We start from the raw sequence: 16,246 nt of genomic DNA on the forward strand, positions 1-16,246 counted from the left end.
TGTCCTCCTGGACAGAAATGGAGGAGCCCTGGCTCAGCAGCAGCCTCCTGAGGAGGAAGAGGAGCAAGGAGGCCTTCCTCCCGCTAGGCGTCCCTCAGCAGCTCCTGGCCCCAAAGGAGCCCCGTTGCTCCAAAGAGTTAAACACATTACTGAAGCAGCTGCTGCTGCTGCAAGAACCGGGAACTGGGAGGGGTTTCTCTGGCCCTGGGAGGAGGAGATAGAAGCCAGAGCAGCCTTTTGCTTCGCAGCCTCTGCTTCTTAGCCTTGCCAGGCAGACCCCAAGCCCAGGAGGAGAAGGTAGGCACTGGGCACCCCAGGTGGACCCTGCCAGGGCTGGGGGAACCCTGGGGGGCAGGCAGAGGAAGGATAGGGGGGCTCCCTGGAGGAGAGGCCACAAAGGAAGGCGGGAGATTTGGCTGGGAGCAGGTCCCGAGCCACCCTCCCTGGCCAGGACCCATCCTCCATTTCCCCCTTCTGCCCAGGAGAGGAACTCCCAAATGCCCTCCTCCCTTGGGTTTAGATTTCTATGAGTGTTTTGGACCTTTCTTTTGGTCATGCAGGAGGGTCCTCCATTTGGGGGCGGTGAGGACCCTGCTCAGGTCTGACAAAGTGGGGTCTTTTTTGCCCCTTGGGTGAGGCAACAGTCGCTCTAAAGCACACTAATCCAGAGAAGGCGAAATGTCTCACAGAACTACAGTTCCCAGAACTCCCTAGCACTGAGCCAGAGCGGTTAAAGCGGGCTCAAACTGGATGATTTCTGCAGTGTGTTTTGGATTTTCATCAGGCGCCCCCCAGTTTAGGGAAAGTGTGTGTGTCTTTTGGAGTGGCAGTGTGGAGGAGCCTGGCAGGTTTTCCTCCTGGCCAAGGGGCCCAGAGGTCCCCATCACTGCAAAAGGAGGACAAGGCAAGGGCAAAGTGGAGGACCCTCAAGGAAAAGGGAGGGCCTGACCAAAACAACCACAACAACTTAATATAACTCTGAATGCATGCTTCCTGCTCAAAATGGAAGGCATTTGGGAATTCCTCCTGGACAGAAAGTGGAAAAGGAGGACAAGTCTTGGAAAAGGAGGGTCTCTGGTCCCCCTGCCTATTACCAGAGTGCTTAGGAACTGGCCAGGTGTATGTGTGCTGCTGTGTGCCTTCATGTTGTTTTCCAACCAGTGGCAACCCTAAGGAGAAGCTAGAATTGTAAGACCTCAAATATATTAGTCTGTGGAATCGGTGTAGAGAGATCTTGGAGCACCTTTGAGACTAACTGAAAGACAAAAGCTGAAAGCATGAGCTTTCCTAGACTTGGGTCTACTTCCTCAGCCTCAAAGGTACTACAAGACCTCACTATAAATGTAAATTCATGCTTCTTAGCCCTTCATTAGTCAAAATGAAGGACGTTTGGGAATTTCTCCTGGGCAGAAGGTTGAAATGTAGAATGTGTCCTGGAAAAGGAGGATGGCTGGTCACCCTGTTCCTGGATTCTTCACCAAAGGCACTTGTGGGTTCATCCGGGCGGAGAGGTGACTGGAAGGTGCACAGAGGCACATCTGGGTACCTCAAGGTGGCTTTGTAAGGCCCAGGAGTGGAGGGCGGAGAGGGCAGTGGAAAGGAAGCCCCTTCGCTTTGAGTGTGTTTTAAAGCTAGTGATGGGGAAGGCAAGACAGGTTGATGAGGGCTTCATCTGCACTCCAGAAATAATCCAGTTTGACACCACTTTTATTGCCATAGCTGAACATTATGAAATTCTTTGATTTGTAGCTTGTTACGGCACCAGAGCTCTCTGTCAGAGAAGGCTCACAAAACTAGACTTTCATAGCACTGAGCCATGGCAGTTAAAGTGATGTCAAACTGGAATATTTATGTAGTGCGGACACAGCAGTGGTTTTCATCACCATGGAGGAAATCGATCAGACTTGCACCATGTGGATGCAGAAAGCTCGATTTGAGAATCCACTGGGGCGCCTTTGGGGAACGTTTGGTAGGGTGTGCCTTTGGTAAAGTTTTTCTCCCCTCTCCTTGAAAAGTTATGGTTGGCTAACATATCTTGTTTTATTTTAAAATTTTCAAAGCCCATTTTTCTCTGTGAACAGCCAGGCAACTTTAATAAGTAGAAATATATACTGTATATATAAACTTGGAGGTATCAATATTCAGTATAGTATTTTGCCCCATGATAATAGTAGTCTCATCCTGCTTGTAGAGGACATGGAAATGGTGGTGGTATATTTTCTAAAATTACATAGACTCATGAGAGCCAGTGTTTGAGTGTTGGACTGCCATTCTGGAGAACAGGATTCAATTCTTAGCTCAGCCATGAAACCCACTGGGTGACCATGAGCAAGTCACATGCTCTCAGCCTAAGGGAAAGGCAGTGGCAATCCTCCTCTGTACAAATCTTGCCAAGAAAATCCCATGATAGGTTTGCCTTTCAGTTGGGATAAGTCAGAAAAAACTTGCAGGCATACAACAACTACAAACATAGAATCAAGGGAGTTTATCAAACGGGAGAAATTTCTCTTAAATTCGAATGAAAAGAAAGGGGGGCCAGAAAGCATTCACTTAAAGTTGCTAATTTAGCGCAATTACGTGAATGTGCATTGCGTTCCAACTGGCTTCCCATTGCCCAAAAATAGCATGCCATTGCCCAAATTTGCGTGTGGCAGTCTATCATGCAATAATGTGAAACCACATGATTGCGTTCAGACTGACTTCCCATTGCCTGAATTTGCGTGTAGTGGGTTATCATGCAATAATGTTAAACCCCATGATTGCGTTCAGATTGCCATTGGATTATATTTCCAGTTTCCTTTGTCTGATAAACTCAATAGAAAGTCGAAGGCTTTTCATGGCTGGCATCCCATAGTTTTTGTGGGGTTTTCGGGCTATGTGGCCATGTTCTAGCAGAGTTTCTTTCTCTGACATTTCGCCGCCATCTGTGGCTGGCCAAATCTGTATTCTCTGGAAGATGCCAGCCACAGATGCTGGCAAACATCCGAAAGAAACTCTGCTAGAACATGGCCACATAGCCCAAAAAACCCACAAAAACTCAATGGAGTTGGAAGAGACCCAAGAGTATCCAGTTCAAACCCCATAGCCAGATCTGGGTGCATATGACTTCACATGGGACAACCATTCAATTCCCCCACGCTTCCAGTGTTGTTGAGCCAGTAAGATCATTAGAATCATAAAGTTGAAAGAGCCGGCCATCCAGTCCAACCCCCTGCCATGCAGGAATACACAGTCAAAGCACTCCTGACAGATGGCCATCCAGTCTCTGTTTAAAAACCTCCAAAGAAGAAGTCTGAGAGAGTGTGTTCCACTGTCTAACAGCTCTTAGGAGTTTATCACACGGTGAAAATGTGGTGTTTAAATAGTGATTAACCCATGAAAATTGCGCAATTGACATAAAAATGTGATTAAAATGAGATTAACACAAGAGCCATTATCCCGGGAATAACCAGGCAATAAACAGCAAAAAGTCATTCATGGGAAAATCCTGTTAATTATTTTCTACTGTTTCTTGCCTGGTTATTCACGGATTAATGGCACTTTAATCACGTTTCACCTTGACATCATTCAAAAACCATTAGCACAATTGAGGGATTATCACAGGTTATTCACGGGATAATGGTGCTTTGAACAAGATGTCGTGTGAAAACCATTAGCGCAATTGCAGGATTATCACAGTTAATGACCGTTTATACTTCAGTTGTCCCTCGTGTGATAAACTCCATACTGTCAGGAAGTTCTTCCTAATGATGAGGTGGGATCCCTTTTCCATGGACACTGTGTGGAGACATATTTCCTTATCCAGCTCTTAGGCTTGTCTTCATGGGCTGTTTTCCAGAAGTTAATTGCTTGCCTTCTTCTGTTCATTCAGTTTTGGGATTAAGAGCTCAGCCATCTGGGACCCAAATTTTAATTCAGAAAGGTTGAGGCAAAAAATTAGCTGTAAATGGGATTTGCTTAAGTGATATACAGCTGTATGTGTATGATATGGCACCAGTTTGGCATAATGGGTTGAGTGTTGGACTACGACTGAAGACCAGGGTTCAAATCCCCACCTGTCCATGTAAATCACTAGGAGACCTTGGGCAAGTAACACATTCAGTCTCAGAAAACCTCTTGATAGGTTTGCCTTAAGGTCATCATAAATTGAAAATGGCGTGAAGGCACACAGCAACAACAGATGATACATTTCAAGAGACTTGAAGGTGGTGTGACAGAGACATTGTTATCCACAGTACATATATTTGGCAGCTTTTTAATAGTGTTTCAAGTACTTATAGTATCTGTTGGACCAAAGTACATAGCGTAGAAGGTCAGGAGACAAAAAGGGCTTTGATAAGAGATGGGCCTATTCTTGTTGTGTGTCTTCAAGTAATTTCCAACTTATGGCGACCTTAAGGCAAACCTATCATGAGGTTTTTTTGGCAAGATTTGTTGATAGGGGGTTTGCATTTGATTTCCTCTGAGGCTGAGAGAGTGTGACTTGCCCAAGGTCACCTAGTAGTTTCCATTGTTGAGCATGGATTTGAACCCTGGTCTCCAGAGTCCTAGTATCATATTTTCTCTCAAATTTTGATTGTGATCTATTTCATTATCAGTTATATTTATATCCCATGTTACTCCAAAGAGGTTCAAGGCAGACATGGGTCTGCTCTTGTTTTTCATCCTCAAAACAACCATTTGAGATAGCTTAAACTCAAAGATAAGCTCCTCAACTGTAAAAAATATTATTAAGTGTTAAAGCCAGAATCATTTAGGCCATAGTATTCCTAATTTCTGTCTGTGGTTATGAAAGCAAGACAGCGAAGAAAACCAACAAGAAGAATATCAATTCATTTTAAATGTGTTGGAGAAGATACCATGGATTGCCAAAAAGACAAATAAATGGGTCAGGGAAAGCCTTAATTTACACTAAAAGTGCAGATGACTAAACTGAGGCTGTTACACTTTGGGCATAACAGGAGAAGATGTAAAAAGTAATGCTTGGTAGTGTGGAAGGCAGTAGGAAAAGAGGGAGACCATGCTACTAATGGATTGATTCAATCAAGGAAGCTATGGCTCTTAGTTTGCAAGATCTGAGCAGGGCAGTATGACCAAGGATCTTGGAAGGCTCTCATTCATAATGTTGCCATAAGTCAAAATTGACTTGATGGCAAACAACAGCAGGAAAGGCTCAGAGATAGTGACTGGCCCAGTGAGCCTCATGACTAAGTATGCATTTGAAACTGAGGATGGATCCATACGGCAGAAATAAAGCAGTTTATGCCATTCAGTGGAATCCTGGGAGTTGTAGTTCGGTGAGGTATTCAGCCTAGTATGTTAGAGCTCTGGCACCTCATCAAACTACAAATTCCAGGATTCTATGAAATAGTCATGGCAGTTAAAGCAGTGTCAAGATGCATTAATTCTGCAGTGTGGCTACACACTGGTCCTTTCTAGTCGTAGCTGAAGACTCTTAATCACTACACCACTTCAGCTTCCACTAGAACAGAGGTGGCTTCATTTGTTGATCTTTACTTTTGCTAATGGGGTTCACACTTCCTAATTTCTTTTTTAAAACATATGTTGACTTTTGAAATGTAAAATTGAAAACCAACATCTTTGACATAATAGATGTTCCCAGTGCTGTTGTGCTTTGTTCATGTGAAAACAGCCTCAGTAAAGGTACTGTAATAAAAACTGTTGTACAAGCAGCATGGAGCCAGTGTGATGCAGTGGTTTGACGATGACTCTGGAGAACAGGCTTGATTCCCTGCTCAGCCATGAAAACCCATTGGGTGACTTTGGGTGAGTCACACATTCTCAGCCCCAGAAAACCCCATGATAGGTTCATCTTAGGGTTGCCATAAGTTGGAAATGACTTGAAGGCACACAACGGCTGCATTCCCACTTACAAATAAATCTGCAATCCGAATCAATGGATCAGTTCAGCAGCAGAGCGTGATTCAAACTACATTTGCCCCAATCACATTTTATTGCTGGAAAATAAAATAAAATAACCCACAGGTGGCCAAAGGGCAAATTTAAATTGATTTTGATCCACATCTGGTTCACACTTGTGCAGAATCGATTTATCCAAAAAGATGCAGAATAAATGGGTCTAGCACATGGCCCCCCTCTCCAAATTGCTTTTGCAATTTGGTTTAGGTGCAAACCAGGGTCATTTAAAATGCTTCAAACTGATTTGTGAACCAGTTTAAAATGTAGGGGGAATATGTCCAACAAGAACTTAAAATATTTCATTGCACAAGACTGTCAAGTTGGCTAATAAGATTGTAGCTAAGAAGTAGCACCTCTTTATCGTCTATCTCATGCAGACATCCTGAAAAGGGTGCTTTCCAGGTAGGTTAGGCACCAGCTTCCACATCTGTGAACACTGGGCGTGGTGGCTGGAGCTGATGAAAATTGTTTTCCAAAATATCTGGAGAGCATCATGTTGAAGAAGGCTGGTTTAATACAGTGTAAACATTTACAACTGTACTTTTTGCTGTTGTTTAATTTGTTTATATCCTCAGTTGAGGATGGAATGTTATTTTGGGTGTAGACGTGTGTGTGCATGCCAGGATGGAGAAAAGCAAAGGATGGTGGCCTAGCAAGAGAAGAGGAAAGTGAATCTGGTTTAAAGCATGAGTGGATAATGGGGGGAACTTCCCTGCACATGAAGAACTACAAAGGGCACTGAGACCTGTAGGCAGTTCTGGACAACTGTATCCTAGGATCTTGGGAACAAACAAAGCTGAAAGCAGGGTGCAGTGGAATTTGCTGGCACTGGTTGTAAAGGGCTGGAACCAAGACTTAAAGGAGCAAAGTCGATTTTTAACCTTGCAGACTATAGCAGAGTATCATTTACTAGTGTATAGTTTGAAATAGTGTATGAACATTTAGAAACTCAAATTTAATGAGGGTTTGATGGTGGGAAATATCTCCTGAACATGTTGTTTCTAGGCTTGAATAAAAAACTTTTTGTGGTAGAGCTTTGAAGATGTGCTGCTTCTGTGAGTTGTGGGCAGTTATAGAGACGTTGCTGTGCCTAAAGCATTAGATTGTATTAGATTAACTAGTCTTAAACTTGTCTAGGACAGTTTTAATGTGCAAAATTTATGATTTTGTTTTAAAACTTAAAGGTAAGTATAAGTTAAATGGGACTGTCCCCTAAACACATCTGTGTAAGATTGCAAAGGTTTACCCCTGACTGACCATTCTCCATCATAAATGTGGATTATGACACTTGGACAGGGCACTTTCATTGGATGGAAGACTGTGCCACTAATATCAGATATGAGGTTCAATTGAGGGAGATACTTTTTTTTTCAAATGTGCCATTCTCATGACCTTGCTTCTGTGGATTCAGCTTCTTCTAACAACAGCAGAAGATGGTTTGGTGGGAGGATACAAAATAGTGATTGCTGTACAGACTTCAAATATGTAAATAACCCCACAAAAAAGTTTGGGTCAGATATTTTTACAAGATGAATACATACCTCTTTATATCTGTTGCTGCAGTGGCAGTTAGTGTGTGTGTGTGTGTGTGTGTGTGTGTGTGTGTGTGTGTGTCTGTGTGTGTAAATCTCATTTGTTTTAATCTTCATGTTTGATCACATGCAAGTGCTACTGAGTTGCAAGAGGTAAGTGGAAATTCAAAATGCTTCATACACCCTTTATGCTGATATTGGTCAAGATTCTGCATTGCCCACCTTAGTGTAAGGGTTCTGAAGGTGGAACTCTATTTTGGCTCCCCACTCCCAGGTGTCATGGTTTTTCTGCAGTAACCACCCCGAGCAGCCATTGGTTGGTGGATGCTATGGGAGGAGTAGGTGAAGCATCTGGCTATATCTCATAGCCTGACACAGACCAGTGACATCATCCACTGAGTTCTGCTGGGCTCCTCTACTCTGCAGGATATCATCCATTGAGATCCCTAATCTTCTCAATCTCCTACACTCTGCACCTGCCACAGAATAACCATTCAGGGGGATACCTTACAAAACATGAGTACTGAGATGGGGCCTTTGGTTGTTGCAGAGAGTAGAAGAGCACACCAGTGTCTGCACTGAATTTTGCTCCTACCTAGAGGGACAGAAAATTGATCTCCAGGTTCATCAAAGATGGCCACCCTCTACTGTGTTATTTTGTTGCAGCCAAAAATAGGAAAAGGAGACTAGCAGTATCTTTAAGACTGACTAGTCAATTTTAGCATTGCATTTTTAATCCACTTCTTCAGATGTATTTGATGGAGTGATATTAAAGCCACAGAGTTTCAAGCATAGTTACACAAATTTGTGAGTGAGCTAGAACATGGTCGGATACAGAAAGATGCAGATTGTGGCTCTAGACGTATATATTCAAGGAGCTGTGTGAGATGGTATAGATCTTTCAAGTGGCTGGTAGTCAGTAATCTTTAAATGGTTATGATTAAATTATCAATCTTGATTAACAGATGAAAGCAATAGAGGCTTATCCGAAGTCAGTTCTCTTAGGGTCATAACCTTGTCTGAAGAGAATTCTTTTATGTGTGCAGCTGTTGGGACATTTTTAGGCAATTAAAAAAGAATCACAAATTTTTGTTTTGACCCGTGGGGGGGGGGTGTCAAAGAAGCTTCAAACTTGGAAATGCCCTTTCTACCCTAAAGATAATTTTTGGGTATTTTTGAACCCCTAAATTTTGAGGGGCCCTGGGGAACCATAAAATTCACCCTGGGAGGTTGCATGCAGCCTACAAGCTGCTCTTTGTCCACCCCTGCCTTAAACTTTAGCTTAGATTCTGAGAGACACCTGTCATATCATAACTCATATCCTACAGAGGTTTTGTCAGCATTTCAACTGGTCTCATTTAAACATGCTGGAAAAATAATAGAGCAGCAGCATTACCTGGATGTAAATAGGGGGCATCTCTGTGGTGTTTCAAAATCTTCATCCACACCAAACTGAATGTGTTTTAACAAGAAAGAACTGCGTGCCATTTGGACATTCTAGCTGCCTTCACCTATAAATAAGCAATGAATAGATGGCATTTGGTGGAAAAAAAAGTGAAGTGTTGAAAAGAAGTTCAGTTGTCTTAAACATTTCAGCCAGAAGACTGTGTACTTCTTTTAGTCTGAGGCCTGTACTGTAGAAAAGAACTAGGCTTTGAAGTAAACACGTACCTGGTGCCAAAGTTTCCAGGCTGCCATTGCCAAGTTGCATCCTTGAAATGTTTGGTGGTGGGGGAGGGAAGAGAAGGGAAAGTCTCGTGAGTTGAAGGCCTGTTTTTCATCTTTGTTTCCAAGACTAGCCTTATTTTTAGTTGGTCAGTTTACATATGGTAATGTCTTCCAATCCTTCTCTAAATGAAAATTTCCCCCCTTTTTAATGGTGCACAGTGGATGAGGCAGGAGAGGGGGAATATTAGAAGTAGGCAGGATAATTTGCTTTGTAGTCTGATACCTTACACTGTTTTTATCACATTCCTCAGTAATTAAAGCCAATGCTGCTCTGTGCAATAAGCCCCAGGAGGACTTGTTTTTCCATTCCACCCTTCCCAGACACCTTGTCCTCTCACCCATTAATTTTGTTCACCTTTGTTGCTCAAGGAAACATACTGCCTTAGAATTGTAGAATCCAGCTCCCACAGACCTGCTGTAAAATAGCATTTGGGGCTCCTACAATGAAAACAATGCCTCTATGAATTGTTGTTCGGGAGAGCCCCTCCTGTGGAGCAGAGTTGACTTTGCTGCAGCTGTGTTGTGTGAATTTCAAAAATCCCTTGCAAAGAGACAAAGGTAGGAGGTACCATTTGATTCCACCGTTTCCTGTAATAACTCCAGACATACAACCTGTTGTGAGACTCACACCTGCAGCATTTCTCCTTAGCGGTACCTTGCTTTCCCTCCAGGGCATATTGCAGAGGTGTTTTTTTTACTGCTCCTTCTGTCTTTCTTACACCAGTACTTATCTTACACTAGTACACTTTGTATGATCTGTCAAAGTTTATACCACTGTAGTTTGTTTCTGTGCCCCTCTCTTATCAGAATGACTGGTGCTCTTTTATTACACATACCCTCTCCTTACTCTGAGAGCCCAGAGGCATTGTTGGCTTTTACATCTGCTTTCACTAGACGCTTGTCCTTTCTGTGTTGAGCACATCTGCAATTCTTTTGTTGCACTTTGGCTCCTGTTCCTTAATTTATAGCTCTTGGAGTTAGTTGCTATTACAAAAGGAACAGCCACTGGTGATCTTACATGATTATACCAAGAAAATTCTCTTTGGTGCAAACAAGGGATTTTCTCTCTCCATTTCACCTCAACCACTAGAAATAAGCAAAAACTAAGAATTTTAAAGAAGTTATCAAACACATTGGGAGTTTTCCTGTGACATAATTCTGTGGTATGACATAATTCTGTGTATTTCTTTAGTATGACATAATTTACAAACATATCTTTCTCCAGCATTATCTTTCTAAGAAATTAATATCATTCCACCCACTTGTGCAGCCACAGGATTATTTAAACACAGTGGAAGAAAGCATGCTTGTATTCTTGGAGGATTTGTATTCAGTGATCCCTGGAAAGACTGAGTTTATTTTAAATTGTGTATTCAAGTGGCAGAGTTTTTTGACACTATATGATGAAGCTGTCATAGTTCATTGAGTAATACTTTGCTTCTATCATGAGAAAGTTACTCTTTGATATTACAGAGAAGCAAAATATATTTAAAATCCAGTTCAAAATATATTTTAATGTTAGTAAATGTGAGAGAGCCAGAGTGCTGTGGTGGTTGAAGTACTAGCCCAGGACTCCAGGAGACCAGGTTTTGAATTCTTGCTAAGCAAGAGAAACCCATTGGGTGATTTTGGGAAAGTTACATACATGCTCAGCTCCAGGGGAAGGCAAACCTCCTCTGAATAAATCTGCCAAGAATGCCCTTGGAGAGGGTCATCATAAGTCAAAGTTGACTTGAAGGCCCACAACAACTACTAAATGTGAGCAGGGAAAATCACATGGGTGGGGGGAGGAATTTGCCAGGGTACCTCCATATTTGCATTGGTCGCCTTGTATTTAATCTTAGTAGTTTTCAAAGAAGAAGCCCCATTAGCCTCTTGCAGCATAAAAAGGAGGAAAGACAAGAACAACAACAACAAAAAAGTAATGTTGCAGCATCTTTAAGATTAACTGTTTTTTATTTTTGCATAAATTTTTGTGGATATAAACCCACTTCTTCAGATACTTACAGGTTCTCTGTAGGCAAAAATAAAATGATGCTAAAATAAAACCCAATTAATCGCAAAAGTACTGCTACATTCCCGTTTTCCCTCCCTGTCTTTTCCTCCTTTTTGTTTTGTATTTAATCTGTCAGTCAAAAGGTGATATCTGGTGAAACTCCCCCTGATGGAATAGCTTCCAGTATTGCAAAAGAAGAAAGGACACTCCCACCACATTCCACACATCCTTATAATCTGCTTTAGAAGGTGTGGTACAAAAATCTTGGACATATTTTGAGTGGCATAGACTGTTACAGCGTGAGGAGATGAGGAGAAAAGTCTTCTAGCACAAACTTACACCTGTGACACTATTTTGCCCCCAGATATGAAACTTTATGAAGTTTATCATACCTGAGTGGAACCGCCATGCTCCTGTCGCCCCAGTGTCATCCATCTGTGATGGGAGCCTCCTGTTGGAATCACTCCTAGCACTATTAAAGGGGTACGCTTCTGTTTTCATCATGGAAGCATTCTCGTAATTGTTTTAAAAGGGGGGCTTTTTAAATAACGGACAAGAACACCCATGACAAAAACGGAAGCATTCCCCTTTCATAGCGCCAGGAGCAATCCCAACAGGAGGCTCCCATCGCGGATGGATGATGCTGGGGCGACGGGAGCATGGTGGTTCCGCTCAGATATGATAAACTCCTATGCCTCACTTGAAGGTTTTGAAGGGGAAATGAATTGCTTCTTAATGTCTTCCTAACAGATGTCAAGATAGATTATTTCTCCCCTTTTATCAATGTTTGTAAATCCCAAAGAAATTATTTTTCACAACAGTGGGACCATTTGAAGAAAATCTCTGATCATACCGTTGTTAGGAGTGGATTTATTTTCAAAGATATATAGGTCAAGGTACATCATTGTTGTACACCACACATCTCTGCATATTTATATAGAGTTATGCATTGACTATGCTGTGCAGCCCTTGCACTGAATGGCAGTGTTGTGCAAGCCAGTACCCATTTGCATGCACAATGTTTTATGCACAGGTCCACTTGAATTGAATGTGGCTATTTTGCCAATGTCCAACTGTTTACATAGGAGAAATTACACACTTGTAAGATTACAACAGGATACTGTACTGTGCTATGTCTTATTATTGAGAGTCTTTTGAAGGCAGATAGCTCTAAAGAATGACCGGAAGGGATTTGAACAGAGACGTTATGGGAGATGGCAATGAATGCATATTTTCCAGTCTTTGTGATCCTTTATCCATTCTTTGAGTTTGAGGGATATTCACTACTGGCCACTGTATACTATACTGTATATACTTGACTATAAGTCGACCTCACATATAAGTCAAGGGCATGTTTTGAGCCAAAATTATGGATTTTGCTATGACCCATAGATAAGTCAAGGGTAAAACTTAGGGACATATAGCAAAGGATCTGAAGCAGGGGTAGGCAACCTACGGCCCGCGGGCCAGATGCGGCCCAGCTAGGCCTTGGGACCGGCCCTAGCCCGGTCCTGCCACTGATTGCTGCCGGGGCCTTTGGCCTCTCGCACGCAGGGGCAAGGGGGGCAATTGTCTATAGATGCCTCAGAAACATGCATTTATATTAACATTTTAAAAAAAAATCAGCAATTTTTTTGCGTGTCCTCCACTTTTTTAAAAAAAGTGTCCACCATTTGAAAATGTTGCCCTACATTTGTCCCAGTTTATTTATTTATTTATTTATTTAAAAATAAATTATTTATTTTTTGGCTTTGGCCCCCCAATTGTCTGAGGGACAACAACCTGGCCCCCGGCTCAAAACGGTTGCCTACCCCTGATCTGAAGCAAAGCAAAACAATGTCAAAAAACTTTCAAAATTCCAGCAGACATACTGTAACTCTTTGTGCTTAGTCTTAAGACTGGATGGAAGAGAGAGTAGAGGGAGTCAGTGCTTCCAGGACAGATTATACTCTTGCTTTTCACCAGGGGATGGTTTCTTCTATTAAATAAGAGTTAAGATACTTACATTGACCCATGGATAAGTCGACTCAGGTTTTCAGGGCCAAATTTTTTACCGAATTTCTAGACTTATACATGAGTATATACAGTACAGTAAGCCTGCGCCATACGTGAGTTCATTATAGGCGGTTTCTAGTTTATGTGGAAGCCGCCAGGAGAACAGGAGAATGGTGACCACACCTGCGGTGCATGCCTACAACGAACATGAGCCCCATTATATGTAATGCATACACACTTTTTGCCTTACGCGGGAGGGTCCAGAACAGAGTCCCGCATAAGGCAAGGGCGGACTGTATTTCAGTGTTTTCTAACATGGTATCCTCACATTACAAGCCTACACTCCCAAGCCTACATTGCCCATGTTCACTATGTAATGGGTATTGTAGTCCAACACGTCTAGAAGGCAGCAGATTAAGGAAGATGCTGGATCCCACAGCACACTAGGGAAGAGATGGCTGTCTATGTTGCTTGATATGCTGGCTGAACTATGGCAGAACAAGTTTCATTTCCCCCCAGCTCAAGCTTTATTGCATTGTTTACTGTGGATACACTGCTACAACCCAGCAACTGAACATTTGTTTTTCTAATACTGCATCACCCACCAAATGCTATTTAAAAACTTGCTGCAAATCAAGGATGAGAATGAAAAGAAGAGGTGCTGGATTTGTGGAAATAGATTTTGTAAAAATGTAACTTTGTCAGAGGCTTTAACTGAGGTATGCTTGTATTGTGCACTACAGTCCTTATGCTGCAAAAACAGAATGTCAGACATAAGATATTTATTAAGCTTTAATCACTTTGTGTAAGGATTTTGGTGGAGTGATAAATGTGCAATCCCCTTGTGTGTATGCTACCTCTTGGTTGCTGATTTGCCAGGGGAAAATATTTTGGAGAAATATATTTTTCATAGGTTCTGAATATGTATTCCCAGAGATAACACTGGATGTGTATTCTCAGAACTACTGAAAAGGTGGGAAGCTCCTGGTGTTTTTAGCAACAGGCCTGTTAATTTTGCTTCTCAGGAGAATTAGTTTTCAGGATCTGGTTTAGTTGGTAATGTTGCTGCTGTAGCAACAGAGCAAGGAAGTGAAGCTCGGGTGTTTTTGTGGGGGAGGAGACCACTAGCCTTGCATTCCTACATATCACAAGTAAGTCTTGCTGCATTCAGTACTGTTTACTCCCAAGTAACTGCAATGGAATGGCAACCATAGGATTAGGATAGTTATAATTCTGTTTTGTGTCTGAACACTTCCTTGCCCCCTTTGTCTGATCTGAAAGCAAGGAAACTTGAATGAAGGGGAGGTGAAGGAGCAGAAGTGTTAAGCTGAAGCTCTGAAAAGGGAAACCTGTAGTTGTCCTCACTGCAGTATGTGTTACAGTATATATTAAAATTGTGTCTAAAACATTTTCTGGTGCACATAAATAATGGATAATCATATTCACTACTGTGGATAATGTCTCTACCTGGTATCTTTTTTAAAAAAATCTCTTTATTTATTATTGATTTATTTAATATCCTGGCTTTTTTGCCAGTACTGAGACAAAGTGGGTTACAAAAATTAAAATACTTACTGACAAAATATATGTCAGTAAAGACATGCAAAAAGTTTTTTTTAAAAAACTATCAATAGCACTAAAAGCTATGTAAAATATCCTCATAAATAAAAACAGTACAGCACACTATTAAAAATAATCTTTATGGGATGTAACCAAGGCATATGTCACTGTGAGCCATGCAGAACACTCTAGGAATCCACACAGAAATCCAGGTTTGGGATTGAATCAAGTAACCTAAACTGCAAAAGTGACTTCAGAGGAACTGTAACCCATTCCAGCATGGCTGAACCCATTCTCTGATCTGTCTTGCAACTGACCAGGAACCCCCCTGTCTTAACAATTGAATTTCATTTTAATTGCCACTTTTTAAAGTTTTTAATTGTACAGTACTGTGTTTTTAGACTAAGTCATTTTGAGTCCCATTTTTGGGGGGAAAGTGGGGTACTGATGATGATGATGATGATGATGATGATGATGATGATGATTGCCTGGATTAAGCTTCAGTTTGCCTTTGAGTAGTTCAGGGGTAGAGCAATCTGTGGCTCATAGGTCACATGCTGTTTTTGTGACCCTCCACTAATGTGTAATTTTTTTTGTTTCAAAATGCCAAACAATGATCTTTAGGGTGTGCAGAGGAGATTTCCATATGTTTAGATACCCCGGCTTGTCCAGGGGTCAAAATGAAATGTTGTAAAAATTTTCAAAATTTTTTTTTTGCCTTAAAATGTCCCCAAATGCCCTCAAGGGGTGCAGGAAGGCCCCAGACAATGTTTGGTGGGCATTTTTTAAAAAAGGTTTTTTTCAGGGACAGGTACAAAGTCTTTTGCAGGGCTAATGCAGCCCCTTAGTCTTCCACAGTTGCCATTCTTGGTCTCGCCCATTAGTGTCAGCAGATTCTGGCGCAGAACTGAAACAGCTTTCTTGGATTTAGGTGGAAAGGAAAAATAGATTGGGATGTCATTAGCATGCAGATGATACTAATCTATCTCTCTAAATATGTGGCTCTGTCACTGTCCTGTAGGACTTGGATGGGCCCAGAATTTCAAGATGTTTCTGCCACATTTATTTAGAATATTTTACATCCTGTCTTTCTGTCAGTTGATGCTTTATCTAAAAACACTGTGGCTTAAGCAAAACTATCCAATAGTTTAATTCATTTACTTTTTTTAAAAAATATGTATTTAAATCAACTAGCATAATGATTAGAGTCAAACAGCTCAAAGAAAGGGCGCAATTAGATTTTAGTGGTCAGAAAAGGCCCAAGAGAGAAGATGTATTTTTGTTTTCTTGGTTTCTAAATGGTACCAAATTTACCCAAGCAGGGCTTTTGAGAGCCTGCCAGAAACTAAACAGTTCTTGTTACCAACTTCTTCAGGTCTGAATGTGGAGCTACTTGGACCAAAAAGGCTTCTGTCAGTGACCTCCATGGATGGGAAAATTTGCATGAGAGTGAAGATACTCAGATATTGTGGTCCTAAGCTATCTAGGGTTTGTC

At 41.7% G+C, this 16,246-nt stretch overlaps 2 protein-coding genes across 3 annotated transcripts in view; one reads left to right on the forward strand and one right to left on the reverse strand.

Moving 5' to 3' along the window:
• SLC25A22 (solute carrier family 25 member 22) overlaps positions 1 to 16,246 on the reverse strand; it is a 723,963-nt gene that overhangs the window by 343,770 nt on the left and 363,947 nt on the right. The window lies entirely within an intron of this gene.
• The window catches only part of CD151 (CD151 molecule (Raph blood group)), a 55,338-nt gene continuing 39,251 nt past the window's right edge, over positions 160 to 16,246 (forward strand). The window contains exon 1 of one of the 2 annotated variants that reach the window (XM_042466314.1): positions 160 to 297. The gene's annotated coding sequence lies outside the window, so the exon portion shown is untranslated. The remainder of the gene's footprint in view (positions 298 to 16,246) is intronic. The other variant, XM_042466324.1, reaches the window with a different exon arrangement.

This window comes from Sceloporus undulatus, chromosome 1 (genome assembly GCF_019175285.1).
Source record: "Sceloporus undulatus isolate JIND9_A2432 ecotype Alabama chromosome 1, SceUnd_v1.1, whole genome shotgun sequence".
Taxonomy (NCBI): Eukaryota; Metazoa; Chordata; class Lepidosauria; order Squamata; family Phrynosomatidae; genus Sceloporus; species Sceloporus undulatus.